This window comes from Paroedura picta, chromosome 4, assembly GCF_049243985.1.
Source record: "Paroedura picta isolate Pp20150507F chromosome 4, Ppicta_v3.0, whole genome shotgun sequence".
Lineage (NCBI taxonomy): Eukaryota > Metazoa > Chordata > Lepidosauria > Squamata > Gekkonidae > Paroedura > Paroedura picta.
In genome coordinates, this window is record NC_135372.1 from 30,398,429 (window position 1) to 30,413,893 (window position 15,465).

At 48.7% G+C, this 15,465-nt stretch overlaps 1 protein-coding gene across 2 annotated transcripts in view; it reads right to left on the reverse strand.

The window, feature by feature from the left end:
* Positions 1–15,465, reverse strand: part of ZBTB7A (zinc finger and BTB domain containing 7A) — a 71,605-nt gene that overhangs the window by 47,132 nt on the left and 9,008 nt on the right. The window lies entirely within an intron of this gene.

Genomic DNA, 15,465 nt, shown 5'->3' on the forward strand with positions numbered 1-15,465 from the left:
TCACTGCATGTTAACCAAGATCCTACTCTGAACACGATGCTCTGATACTCTGCACCAGTTCTAACTTCCACATTTTTAAAAGCCCAGGCAGCCTTTGGTCTGCAGGTTCCGGATATACGCAAACAGAACTGTGCAGAATATTTTTATACAATTCAAGAGGGCGTTCATGAAGCTCTTTCAAGCAGAGGCTGCCCCAAGAACACTCCAGCCAGCTCCAACAAGGACATGCACCATTAATCGATCTCTGGATCCCGGATTCCACAAAGCTGCCTGTGGTTGGCTACGAAGGCAGATCTTTTCAGCCAGGGGCAGTGTGCAAGGGGAAATAGGACCCTTGCAAAACTGAAAATCCCCCACGTTCATGAGCGGCCAAGCCAAGGATTGCAAGTCACTCTGAATGTGACCTATGATTCAAAGAGGTTTTTTAACACGCCGAGATTGGATCATGTGGATCCATTGGGCTAGCAGTGTGACAAAGCCCACCTCCGTCAGAGAAATGTTCCATGCGCTGGAGGAAAGCATCGCCTGTAGTGCAGTGGTTCTCAACCTTCCTAATGCCACAACCCTTTAATACAGTTCCTCATGTTGTGGTGACCCCCAACCATAAAATTATGCAGAAATTAAACCAAAACTGACCAATGGCATGAAGATCCATGGTTCAGGATTGTCTATAAATTGTGTTTTTTTTACGGGGTTTCTCAATTCAGTTCTGCCTCTTGTCCCACCGTGCCGATCTTGCTCCAGACAGATGAACGCTCTATCTCGATCTACCCCGCAAGGCTGTTGTGCCCTCCCGGCCAAGCTGCTTGCCCTGCCGCGACCCCTGTGAAAGGGTCGCTAGACTCCCAAAGGAGTTCGACTCCCCCTGCTCTAGTGGAACAGATCTGAGGGATGCGTCCTAATGGTTCATGCTGCTAGTCCTCTGGGCCAGTGTCTGAACTGGCAAGCCACAAACTTGGCCGCTGCAGGGCTGGCAACCGCATTATGGAGTGAACCTATAAAACCAAACACTAAAATGTTGGAAAAGGAAAGAGCCATTAGCCACAGTTCACCTGTTGTCTGCCTGGAACACACTTCATCAACCCAGGTCTCTTGATAGCCCTGGAAGGGTTTTCTGAATGGGTGGGAGTTTATACTTTTAAAATTCATTTATTGGGTAATATGACCATGTATGATCATGTCGACCTGCTCCACCAATCCCAAAATGGCCAATGATTGGCTTGGAGGTGGTAAGAAGGGGAGGGGCCTCAAGTGGGCGTGTCCCCAGCCATATTCTGCACGATTGCATCACTTCTGGGGCTTCTCGAAGTCTGATGAATGTTTCAGGGGTTTCTCGACAGTAAAAAATATTGAGAAAGGCTGGCCTGGAAGCTTAAACTGGATATTAAATTATTAGTACAAACCAGGGCTTGGTGCTGGGCGGGATGAGGATCCTCCCACTCCACTGAGCAAAGTTTATTCATTAAAATATTGATATGCCAACCTTTTATTATGGCTCACGTCTGAAGTTTTTCTCCACCCTAAGGATTGTTTCAGTGGGCAGCCGTGCCAGTCCACAGTTGAAGAGCTAGATTTGGATTTTGGGGTTATAAATGTCTGAGAGTCAAAGCTTGGGTCTGATCAAGGGGACTTTGACTCCCAGAAGCTTATATGTCTCAAATATTGCTGGTCTTGAAGATGCTACCGGACATGGATCTAGCTCCAGCCTAAGGATTCTTTCTATGCCTTAAATTTCTCTTTTGCTAGAGGAACATTCACGTGGGAACCACAGAGGAAAAGTGGAAATAAAGGGCCCTATAAGGCAGGGGTAGTCAACTTGTGGTCCTCCAGATGTTCATAGACTACAATTCCCATGAGAATTCTCATGGGAATTGTAGTCCATGGACATCTGGAGGACCACAGGTTGACTACCCCTGCTATAAGGCAAAGTGGGAGAGAAAATTTTAAATACAAAATTTGCAAAAAGGGATTAGGGTTTGGGGTGGAGGGGTTATGGTCCAGGCTGTAAAACAGTGTGACTCGTGGGTCACCTTCGCGGCTTGAAAAAAAGAACTATAAAAGCTGAGATTCTCCACGCTCCCTTATTCGAAATGGGCTTCCCCCAAAAAGGGGAAAGACTCATTGGCTGCCCCTAAAAATATACCTTCACGCCACTCCAGGAGAGCCTGCTAGCCCTTAAAAAAAGAACCCTCATATTTTAACACAAAACAAGCTACATTCCAATCGACGGCTATTGGCCTAACCCCCCTCCCCAGCAAACTGTTCCGCCGTTGCCCGCCTGACCTGGCAACGTGCCACAAAGAAGGGAGTCTGGTATGTAGCAAGGGGGAAGATCGAGTCGGTAAATTTCCACTGGCACTTTGGAAGAGGGCCAAGGTGGTGCGCTGTGTAGGTGGGATTTCTTGTTCCTAGCCCTTGGCATCAGCGGGGCACTGGGTGGCACTACAGGGGCACAAGCCGACTTTGCCCAATTTAGCATGGCTTGATTCCTGACAGTTTTCCAAAAGACAAAGAATCTCCCTTTATTCTGTTCAGGACTCCTTTTTTTTTATTACTCCTCCCTCTAATGCTGCCTTCTCCAACATTTTAACACCCGAGGAGCCCCCGAAACATTCGTCAGGCTTCAAGAAACCCCAGAAGTGGTGCGATTGTGCAAAATATGGTTGGGAAGCAGAGCTGTGGACATGCTCACCGGGGCCCCTCCCGTCCCCATCGCCTCCAGGGCCCCTCCCGTCCCCATCGCCTCCATCATTGGCCATTTGGGGAGGGACAGGAGGAGGAGGTCAACATGACCCTATTTCAGGGGTAGTCAAACTGCGGCCCTCCAGATGTCCGTGGACTACAATTCCCATGAGCCCCTGCCGGCGCCGGCAGGGGCTCATGGGAATTGTAGTCCACGGACATCTGGAGGGCCGCAGTTTGACCACCCCTGCCCTATATAGTCGTATCACACAATAAATGTTTAACAATTGTTAAAGGTATTAAAAGTTAATTAATGCCCACCCAATCAGGAAACCCTCCCAGGGCAGCCAAGAAACCCCAGGGTTTCATGAAGCCCTGGTTGAGAAAGCCTGCTCTAATAGCAGCAGACTGTTTGCTGGCTTCCTGATGTCACCTGTCTCAGTCAAACGCGAGATCTGAACCCGTGCCTTTAAAAAAGACACCGCACTAAGTTCCTAGGCAATTAGAGGCTCGTTGTACAGATTCCAAAACCACGTGGGTTTACACACTCGTGAAGTCCGACCCAAGGTTACCCAATAAGTGTCAATGAAGTCTATTGGTTAAGGTGGAACTTGGAACCTCAAAGATTGACGTTCAAACCCCCTCTCCCCAGCAATGCCATGAAGCTCATCCATGCCATGTCTGACCTACACCGCAGGGACAAATGCCCGTGCATACTGCTGAGTTTTTCAGAAGCGCTGAGGGAGATGAATGCAGTAGACCATGGCGGGCAATGGATTGGATGCAAAACAAAAAGGGACCAAAAACCGAACCTGAGAAAACGAGTCAGGAACCAAACGGTTGAACAACAATGTAAAAATTAGAAAATAATAAATATCTGTATAGTGCACGTTAAGATTAAATACAGTACTAAAATAAAAGGCACAGATATATTATATACTATTGCAAGAAGAACTAGTTGGTGGCATAAGAATCACAACATGTGAAGCTCCCAAGAATATATAATGATGATTCCGGATGCGGAGCTTACGACAAAGAACCGAAATTGTCGAAAACCACCGCTCTGTCCACTGCGTGATATAAATGCAGCGGATCACGGCCAAACATGGATTTGAACCCACGTCTCCCTGTCATGATCTAATGCAGGGGTAGTCAAACTGCGGCCCTCCAGATGTCCATGAACTACAATTCCCAGAAGCCCCTGCCAGCATTCGCTGGCAGGGGCTTCTGGGAATTGTAGTCCATGGACATCTGGAGGGCCGCAGTTTGACTACCCCTGATCTAATGTGTCAGCCAGGATGCCACGCCAATTCTCAGACGCACTGTAACGATCAAAACTGGGAGCCAGCGGGGTGTCGTGGTTAAGAGTGGCAGCCTCTTATCTGGAGAACTGGGTTTGATTCCCCACTCCTGCTTCACATGCAGCCAGCTGGGTGACCTTGAGCCAGTCATAGTTCCCTTAGAGGTCACCTACCTCACAAGGTGCCTATCGAGGGGAGGGGAAGGGAAAGGCGATTATAAGCTGCTTTGAGACTCCTTAAGGTAGAGCAACCTTTCTGAACTTTTTTATCCACTGAGAAACCCCCGAAACATTCTTCATGCTTCAAGAAACCCCAGAAGTGGTGGGATCGTGCAGAATATGGTTAAGAAGCAGAGCTGCATACACACCCACCCATGGACCCACCCCTCCCCGCCCCCTCCAGGCCCATCATTGACCCTTTAGGGAAGAGTGGTGGGTCAACAAGACCATACACGGTCACATCACCTGATAAATGTTTTACACATTTTTAAAATATATATTAAAAACTAGTTAACTCCTATCCACTCAGGAAACCCTTCCAGGGCCATCAATAAACTCCAGGATTTCACGAAACCATGGTTGAGAAAGCCTGAGGTAGAGGAAAGCAGGGTATAAAAACCAGCTCGTCTTCCTCTCTCCAAAATTGAGTCCTACCGCACAGACTGTGCGACCAACGACTGAGGTCAGCTCTCATCGTCTTTGGTAGCTGGCTTTCCTCAACGGAGCCAGAGTGCTTGGTTAGACTTGGCTACTTTTGCATCAACACAGTCAAACCTACCCTGGCAAAGCTGCCAAAGGATATTTCTTTGCTGTGTAGTGAAAACAGGAATTCTAAACAAGAAGAAAGCCACTGATTTCAAATTGGTTCGAAGCAAACTTGGATAAAGAACGTATCAGATGTACTTTTCACTACATGATCTAATTCTCTTTTTTCTTTCAAAAAGTCTGCGATGCTGCCTGTTCCTTGCTCTCCCCACAAAGGCAGGAAACGAACTGATCTTGAGGGCGACTCCTACCTGATGACGACAGGAATAACTTCATAAAAGTCCTGCCTCCCTGGTGGATTGGTGGTAACCACCCAGAAGATGTCCTCGCCCCCCAGAGGGAGAAGTACTTCTCACTACATTTACTCTTAAACCACTGATGTTACTTGCATTATACGGATGGTACCACTGAGGCAAGGCTCATCCGTACACTTCTGAGTACCAGTGCGATGGTTTGAGCATCGGAGAAAGCCTGCGGATAGCAAAGTTCAAGGCCTCTCGCTGCTATGAAACGCACCAAAGCTGGTTGGGCCCACTTTCAACCTCGTCTCTCACACTGTGAGCGTGAGGATAAAATGGGACTTATGGCCACCTTGTCATAAATGCAAGCAATCGTGCCATCGCAGACCAGAATATCCCAGTCCAGGATCTGGTTTCCCAGCCGGCCAGATTCTTCCAGGAAAGCCCACAGGAAGGGAAAGCAACTGCCCTCCCCTGTTTTTCAGCCCTGGTACCTGGTGGACTGCCTCCGGCTGGGGAGGCTCCGTTTAGCATTCTACACAGGCCCACCCCTCCCATCCTTATTTTTAACAGGTCTCCTTCTCGTCAACCTGGCTCGTTCTTACTCTCCGCCGTGCCTTTCTTCTTTTTATTTTCCGAACCAGGAAGGAAGAGCGAGTTTTACTGGCACACGAGGAGCGAGCCAAAATAACCCTTGCGCAATCCCCAGTGTGTGTGTCTCTAGAACAAGAAGTGGGGATGAGTTGTGTCAACTCACTCCCTACTCCAGGCAGGGCGTCAAGCTGCATGCGGGGAAAGGAGTGAGGCCCTAGGAAATTCCTAGGAACTCGGCCCTATTATTAAGAGTCTGCCGCCACCCCCCTTCCTGCAAGACACGATCAGGAAACGGAGCTCGGAGAGGAGGGAGAGTCCAAAAACACACACAATGTTCTCTCTCGCTCTCTGCCTGTTGGGGCAAGAGAGGTCTGTCAAGGAAAACGGAGGGGGCAGAATAGACAAGCCCGGTTTTCCAGACCTTTTTGGGTTCGGCTCATGTTAAAAGAGGAGTCAAAGACGGCACGAGAAATTTGTCGGCTTCCTTCTGCAGGCCTCAGCCTCTTTGCTAGCTCGAATCCAGAACCCACCTAACGCCAGTAAGTTAATCCATGAGCAGGGCATGGAGGCAGCAGCCTTCTCCACTCAGCCACCATCTACCAGCAACAGGCATTCGCAGGTAGAATGCCTCTGAATACAGAGGATCCATCAAGTCCGCATGGCTGACAGGTATTAACAGATAGCCCTTTAAAAATAAGTCTAGGATCCCATTTCCAAGCAACCTAGTGCCTCTTGAGAGGTTTACAAGCTACAACCCTTTCTTGCTTCATCCCAGGAGCTGGTATCCTGCCTCTGGCTGTGGAGGTTCCATTTGAGCCATCGCAGCCAATGAACCACCTGAGAAGCAGTGTGGTACAACAGTTAGAGTGCTGGACTTGAACTGGGCAGGTAAGGGTTCAAAATTTCACCCATCCCATAAAAGTAATAGGTGTGTTTGTGGGTGAGGGGTGAACTTGAACTAGTCTCTATTTCTCAATCTACCAGTCTTACAGATTTGGGGGGCAGGATCAGATCACACTGACTACGCATGAACTCCCAATCAAGTAAATGGCTAACAGGTGCGGGTCCTCTCTCTACAAAGCCACCTAAAATAGTGGACATAGGTACAGCCAGTGGAGGAAGGTAGAGACACTCCCACGAGCGCCATCTAAGATCCTGGACATCATCACATCTTGCGGCAGTGAGAACCAGTTTGGTGTAGTGGTTAGGAATGCAGACTTCTAATCTGGCGAGCCGGGTTTGATTCTGCATGCCCCCACATCCAGCCAGCTGGATGACCTTGGGCTCGCCAAGGCACTGATAAAGCTGTTCTGACCCAGCAGGAATATCTGGGCTCACCTCCCTCACAGGGTGTCTGTTGTGGGGAGAGGAAGGGAAGGTGACTGTAAGCCACTTTGAGACTCCTTCTGGTAGAGAAAATGGCATGTAATAACCAACTCTTCTTCTTTCATATGTTAATTTCATGGCTGTACGTGAAAGCATGGCTTTTATCCTTTTGGGAACTTCTGCCCTCTGTTCCCCCCTCCAATGACACCCCCCATCCTAAATTTGAAAACCACAGTCTTGCATTCGGCTTTCCTGATTTCATCAATCCACCCCATCACCGAATTGAACGCTGGGTTTTTCTCTGGCATAAAACGGCTGTCAGCTTTGCAGAGAGCACTTTTGATACAGAATAGTTTAACAGACGGAACTCACTGCCATGAGATGTGGAGGGCCCAATAATTTACGCAGGCCTCACAGGAGGTTTTCGACGGCTGCCTGCTCTAGCATGCTGACTTTAACCAGCCTGTTCTAGTCTTCTTGTAACACCCCAGTCCGCACTGCAATGGGCAGCAAACACACCTGGAGAGATTCTGTGCCACTCCACGCACCAAAGAAATTTAAAGGTACTGTATGCCAATGGCCGGTTATGTAGATCAGCCATTTTTAGCGGGGGCCCTGGCACAACTGAAGGGGACCACAGGCTGAAAAATGTGAGGAGGGGAGCTAAAAGGGTTTATGGTGGGGCCCTGGTAACTGAATCAATGCAATACCCTTTTGGTCACTTATGACATCATGAATCGTCGAATGTTGGACCTTCGTCAAGGGAAAGAAAAAGCAATCATATCAACCGCTCCTTTGTGTGTGCTAGAATGAATGCACTTGGGGGGAACCAATGCGCACCAATGTACACCCTTCTCTTGGTCGAAGGTTCTAGAAATCTGTCTCACATATGTATAAGGAAAGGTACATCGAGTACTTCGTTTGCTCTTAGCTGAGGCCTTTTTTAGCCTCGCTCATTTTGCAAGCGGCCAGCCTACTGTAGGGGGTCCTGGAACATTAGAAGAGCTCCTAAAAAGGCCACAGTCAAGAAAAAGTTTAAAGTGGCTGATTTAGATGTTGACACCCCACTTCCCCCTCCATTGGGGACCCAAAGTAGCTTACATCATTCTCCTGTCTTCCCTTTAGTCCTTAAAACCATTACCCTGGATGCTCATGGGATGACCTTGGAGCAGAGAGAGGATTTGAGCCTGAGTCTCCCAGACCCCAATCTGAAACTCCAAGCACTACATCATGCCAGTGACCAAAGAACCATTGCTAAAATTGCAGCACAACATTTAGCTTGGAAGCTGGGAGGGAAGGAAGGAAGTAGCAGTCTAGAAAATAAAGAGAGAAGGAGAGAGAAGAAGAAAGAGAGAGGGAGAAGGAAGGAAGGAAGGAAGGAAGGAAGGAAGGAAGGAAGGAAGGAAGGAAGGAAGGAAGGAAGGAAGGAAGGAAGGAAGGAAGGAAGGAAGGAAGGAAGGAAGGAAGGAAGGAAGGAAGGAGAGAGAAAAAATCACCAATTCATTGTTGCTGGGGATAAAAATGGGAAATTTTTATGTATGCTGCCCAGAACTTCTTGGGAGTAGTGGCAGAATAAAGAAGAAAAGCTGGTTTTTTAATACCCTGCCTTTCACTGCCCAAAGGGGTCTCAAAGCTGCTTCCTAACACCCTTCCCTTCCTCTCCCCACAACAGTCAACCTGTGAGGTCAAGAGAGCTCTGAGAGAACTGCTCTGCAGAGAACAGCTCTTGTGGCTAGCCCAAGGTCGTCTAGCTGGCTGCATGTAGAAGAATCAAGCCCATCTCTCTTTAACCACTACACCACATTGGCTCTCTCAAAGGACAGATAAACAGAGGTAAGAGCCAACAGAATTGCCAATAGGCCAGCCAGCTTGGTGGGGCCTGCTCTGGCAGGACTGTACCAGCTCTGAGAAGTACAAACGCTGCCTCCCCACAATAGGCTCTGCCCCTCCCCATGACGTTGCTGCAGACACAGTAAGAGTATCAGTTTGGTCAGCTCATCAGCAGAGAAAAGCCTTTTCCTTTGACAGAGCAAAACTTATATTTCTGTGAATATGCAATGCAAATGCAATTAAATGCAATTAAAACATCACCATTTTCTTTTAAAAGACTCCAGAAAATACCCTTAACTGTATTACCAACAACATCGAGCAACACCTGGAATTCAAACCAAGAGAGATGTCTTTTCAGATATACATTTCGAGCCCTGCCCAATCAATTTCATACTGGGAGCTGGAGGTATTTGGGGGGGGGGGAGATATAAACATTAACAATCTCTTCCACTTCGTATTTCTGGTAAGGGCTTGGAGGAGGAGCTGGTCTCATCGCTTAAGTGCCACTCAGTGCTTAGCAACCACTCAGGGAGGCTGTCCCGCCTCTGAGTGCCTCCTCCTCCAATCGGCTTGCCTGTCTGTTCAGCAGCCAGCCAATCGCCTTCTGTCCCCTTGCCCTGACCACCCCCTCCTCCTTCCACTTCCCTCTGAGGCTCAGAGGTTGCAGATCCCTGCTGCATGAGCGCTGCCCCTGCCAGTGAGAGAGCTGTCCCTTCCCGGGGGGACTCCAACCCGCAGCATTTCCAGGTCCTGGTAGGAGGGAGAGGCCATCCAAAGAGTTCTTACACACACACACACACACACACACACACACACCAAACTAGCCTGTTGTATTCCTGTATGCAACGGGTTTTGCCCCTAGTTGTACATAAAAATGGGACAGCATAATTACCATAGCCAAACGAGAGGCCAGTTGTAAGGGTTTTACGTTCAAAGCTGAGGGCTCTAAGATCCCCAAACCCCCTTTGCTCTTCCCTTTATAGACGGCAATGCCCTTAGGTCAAAGGGTTTATACCCATTCAGAGGAGCTACCAGGTCTCTTGCAAAAGAACATCATATTGCCCTAAAAGAATTATTGTTGTCTGATCCTTTATTCTACCAGCCCAACCCCTAACATTCCATGATATTAATTAAGGTCTGTAAACTGATTGCCTGGACCAGGGAATCAGTCTATAGCAGGGGTAGTCAACCTGTGGTCCTCCAGATGTCCATGGACTACAATTCCCATGAGCCCCTGCCAACAGGTTGGCTACCCCTGGTCTATAGGTATCCAATCCAACTCACCAGTAGGGTCAGTAAACACACACCCTGCCCTTTTTGCTGGAGAAGCTTTTAACCCGGGCCTTCCCACGGGCAGGCAAAGCCACTGCTCTAACCACTAAGGCAGAGCCCCCCTTTCCCGTAACGCTAGCCAACTCCCCCCATCGTGTCAGGAGATCCAGGGCTCCTTGCCTCTTAGAGATATACTCAGAGGCATACTCCCTCTTAGAGGTATACTCCTTCTAAAAGCAGATGGCTGCACTTAGCCCAACAGCTAGGGACGGCCTGTTTTGTGCCAAACTCAAGAAATCTCACCAAATGCTTTTTGGCCGATGAAGCCTTTTGCAGAAAGTACATTTTATAGGATTGCTGATGGATACCAAGGAACCCCAAGGGAGCTCTTCTGCCTGGCCTTGTTTCCGTGCTCTGCTTTTTCTTTCTGTGTAAGCCCTTCTTAACACCTGGCCGGGGAGAGGGGGGGGGGGCAGAGAAAGCAAACCAGGAGCGCAGCTAGGATACCTGCACACTGAGATCAAAGAGAGCACAACTCCACTCTCACCTGGGCCAGCATGACACAGGAGGACTTCTAAGGTTAGCAAACAACTCTGGGCGTGGGCAACACAAATGCCCTACTTTAGGGGTCCTCAGGCTTTTTGAGCCTGGGGGCAATTTGGGAATTCTGACACAGGGTTTTTGGTGGGTGCAGCCACAAAATGGTCGCTCCACGAGGCGGGTGCCAACCACACAATGTCACGCAGTGGGGCCAAACATCACTCTAATAGTGACTCTTTAACAGATTTCCCAGGGCCAATCAGAAGCCCTGTGGCTTCCAAAAGCGAATGACGGGCACCAGAAAAAGTGTCAGCGGGTGCCCCAAGTCTAGTTCACACATGCAAAAAGGAGGCGGTGACAGACACCCAAGGTCACAGAACTGACTGCACCATTCCAGACTGCAGGTGGAGATCATGCTTTGGGGTGGATCCTGTTAACAACAACTCCCTGCAAACAGACAGCCCCCCCCCCCCAAGAAGCAAAGAGAACTTTCTGTCTGCCCTGCTGTTTTTCCTCACATGCAGGTTTCTTTCCGCACAAGGGACACGGCAAAGCCGGAATCCACTTCACTGCAGCATGAAGCGCATGCGGGAACCATGCTTTAACTGCATAAGCCATCTGATGAAGTGGGTAAGGTCTCTAGCCAGGCCGATCACCGAAAGCACGAGGGGAATTTAACTCGGGATTCAAGGAACTGCCTCTTTCCAAGACGCTCTGATGTTCTTTCCCTGACGATGCTCACAGCGAGTCTTTTTTAATTATCTGGAGAAACTGGTCTCCTAATGGCTTGAGGATTTTTATCTCCCTGCGATTCGCCAGATAACAAACAGAAAACGCTCATGTGATGCCTGCGCTTTTGACAAACCAAGCAGTTCTAAGTTCTCAAAAACACCCACCGAAGCCAGCTTTCTGACAAGCTCCTGGCCCTGGTGCTGGATTTCGGATCCTGCCCGAGACAGAACGATCTTTGGGAGACAGATTAGTCGCTCCGCTTTTGGTCATTACTAAAAGGAACCTCCATGTTCAGGGGCAGTATCTCTGGATATCAGGCCGATGGGAGGGAGAAGCAGCAGGGAGCTGCCCCGGCCTCCTTCTCTCTCCTTCGGACACCTGGTTGGACGGTGCATAAAGAAGGATGCAAAACTGGACCGATCTTGACCTGACCCAGGAGGGCTTCTGAAATTCCTCATTTTGCACAGCCTTGTAACCAGAAGGTTTGAACTAGGATCAGTCGGACAGTCTCCATCCTATGCCCCCCCCCCCAGCAAAGGAGCAATTTTCAGCTGGCATCGAGAACTTAGCGGGGAAATATAATTCTGTTGCCAGAGGAGACCTCACCCATTCCCACACACTGCAGTCCTGCAACGGTAACCTATGAGAGCAGGCTATGGCTGGAGGCTACAACCTAACTCCACAGAACTCTCGGAGCTTCTGAGGTCTTCTAGGCCCTATGCCAACTTTCGAATTGCTACACCATGCTAGCTCCACAAGAAGGAAGAGCCCATATTCCAGAGATCCACAACAGTATGCTGCTACTCTCGAGGAGGAGGGAGGATCGTGTCACCAACAGCCGCCCACTGAAGGGCTTACAGAACTACACAAGACAAAGAGTAAGCTCCTTGATTCTTATTTGTTTATTTCATCTCTATATATTTTCTCATCAATTCCCCAACCTTTCTCTTCAGTGGGAGACTAAAAGCAGTTTAGATAGTTCTCCTCTCCTCCATTTTATTCCACGACAACCCGGTAGGGTAGGCTTGGCTGAGCGTGTGTGACTGGCCCAAAGATACCCAAGGGAGCATTCCCTGCAGATTCGAATCTGGGTTTCCCAGCTCCTAGGCTGACCCTCTCAACCCAGCCTTCTTCAACCTTTTGATCATGGAGGTAATGCGGAAATATTTTCCAGGCATCAAGGTGCCAGGAAGTGATGTCAGCTGGCCACGCCCCCGGGAAGTGAGAGGAACTTCAGTCAGCAAAGGTTTAAATGGCCCAGGACCCTCCCCTTCCCACCCCCTCCAGGCCCATCATTGGCCACTTTGGATGGAGACGGGTCAATCTGCCCAAATAAGGGTAGATTTTTTTTTAAGCTTCTTTCCTCTTTCCTTGGAGCTGGAAACGGCAGGCACTGGGTGCGAGGGCTCTTCCCAGCCACCATTTTGAACCCCCCCTCCCCATGCCCCAGTACCAGTGAGGGGCCTTCGTGGTACCATACATCACCGCAGTTGGGAAACCGAGCTTTAACCACCATCCTGGCTCAACACCTTTTCAACACCTAGCCATTAAATTTTAGGTGACAGCTAAAAACACCAGAACGTACAGGTGCACACAATTGCAACAGGGAGGGAAGCAAGCAAAGAGTTTGACTCATTGTTTACAGCAACTTGACAGTCCTCAGGCCCCAAGACAAGAAACGGAGACCACAAAAATGCATTTTAAGTTATTCATCGTTGCCAGATCCACTGGTGCTTTTTCTCAGCAACTCCAAAACAGAAAAAAACACTGAAACATAGAAATCCTATCCCAGCAATGACAACAGGGAATCCAAATCTGTAAAAAAAAACCCTCGTTATTTGTTAGATTGTTCGGAACTTATCAAGTAAGCGGAGAGCTGCTGGACAGAAACAAGATTCCACCTTTCAAGTCAAGTTTGTTTGGGGGACAGACTATACTGATTCAACAGCAGTTATCTTTTTGTACTCTCTCTGCAAAAGTCAAACATTTGAGTTTATCCATGCTTGCTTTTATTTATGACCTGTGTTCTTTTACCCACCTGGCCCATTATTGGGGGGGAGAAATGATCAAGGCCCTTCACAGCTCATTTCAAAGGCATTAATACCATTTTTTTTAATCCCCACGGATCCATCCAATAGATTTTACGGCTGTAATTCCTTAACAAGGGAGGAATGCTTCAAACCAGCACCCATACATTCAAGACCTATGACTGATAGACTCTTCCAGCTTGCGATCATCCAATGGAACCCTAATTCTTGCTTGCTGAAAACCAAAAGCACAAAATAATTCACACGGACATGAAAAGAGCAAATTCCCTCCTTTCGATGAGCAGAAATATGACGATCTGGATCTGCCTCGTGCAGAAACAAGCCATTGGTCCATCTACCCCTCTTTGTCTTACTTTGACAATGGTTCTCTACACCAGGGGTAGACAACCTGTGGTCCTCCAGATGTTCATGGACTACAATTCCCATGAGCCCCTGCCAGCAACAGTTGGCAGGGGCTCGTGGGAATTGTAGTCCATGAACATCTGGAGGACCACAGGTTGACTACCCCTGCTCTACACGTAGGGGCCAACAGGCTCCCCCCCCAAAAAAAACCCAATCCATCCACACAGTATTATGTCAATAAACATCTACCACTCCTGGCTCTTGTTCTTCTAAAACAGGGCAGGGGCTCATGGAAATTGTAGTCCATGGTCATTCGGAGGCGCACAGTTTGACCACCCCTGTTCCAAAAGGTCTCTCTGCCTTATGCTATTGTCCAAGTTCAAAACTTGATGAGAGTTGCAGGCTATCTACCTGATGCTGTTTACTAATTTCCTCCTAATTTACTTTGTCTCTATACCTGCACTGTGATGATCCCTATTTCATCGTCTGAAGAACTGTTCATACACACAAAAGCTCACACCCAGAAGATAATGTTGTTGGTCTTAAAAGTGTCATTGGACTCAAATTTTGTTCTGCTAGTTCAGACCACGCACCTGAATCTGGCAATCACCAGTGCATCTGACAGCCCCATAGGAACTTTGTGAATGTCATATACATCTATATCTATATCTCTGTTTTTCCACTTTTCAGATATGCACCAACATACAGTGACAAAACAGAGCCTCTTGTGGTGCTAAGTGTTAAGGCAGCAGACATGCAGTCTGAAAGCTCTGCCCATGAGGCTGGGAGTTCGATCCCAGCAGCCGGCTCAAGGTTGACTCAGCCTTCCATCCTTCCGAGGGCGCAAAAATGAGTACCCAGCTTGCTGGGGGGTAAACGGTAATGACTGGGGAAGGCACTGGCAAACCAGCCCATATTGAGTCAGCCATGAAAACGCTGGAGGGCGTCACCCCAAGGGTGAGACATGACTTGGTGCTTGCACAGGGGAAACCTTTACCTTTTTACAGTGGCAAAGATGACTCTTCATCCAGCTTATCTCAGATGGTTCTGATCCTCATAAAATCCACCTGTGGTTTTATTTATTTACTTCTTTCAGATCTTACTTTTCTCCCCAATGTGAATCCATAGCAACTAACATCATTTTCTTCTCCTCTACTATCTCCTCAACAACCCTGAGGTGAGAGGTTGGGCTGAGAGCATGTGGCTGGCCCACCGTCACCCAGCAAGTGGGGTCTCCCAGATCGTAGCCTGACACTCAATTCATGCCATCTCGCATTATAACATCCACCCAGAAGGGGCAAGGTTTTGTCATCACAGGAACAACCAAATCTCAGGAACCAAAGGCGTGTAGTGGCTTCTAATCTGGCGAACTGGTTTGATTCCCTGCTCCCCCTCCACGTGCAGCAAGCTGGATGGCCTTGGTCCTGTTAGAAGTTGTTCTCACAGAGCCGTTTCTCTCAGAACGCTCTCAGACCCACCTACCTCGCAGGGTGTCCGTTGTAAGGAGAGGAAGGGAAGGCGATCGCAAACCGCTTGGAGACTCCTTCGGGCAGGGAAAAGCAGGGCATAAAAACCAACTCTGCTTGAAAAGCCTTCTCAACTTGCAGCTACCTGGGATTTGTTGCGACCGTCAGTTTGGAGGCAAGAAACAAATGGTTGCGTTTTCTGCCCTACAAACCAGAATCCCAAGTCAAGCAAGAGAACAACCCAGCCTGGTGTTTCATCCCGTTCAAACATCACAACCCCCAGGTCTTCTGGGAATGCAGACACACGGACGTCCATACATGAAGCTGCC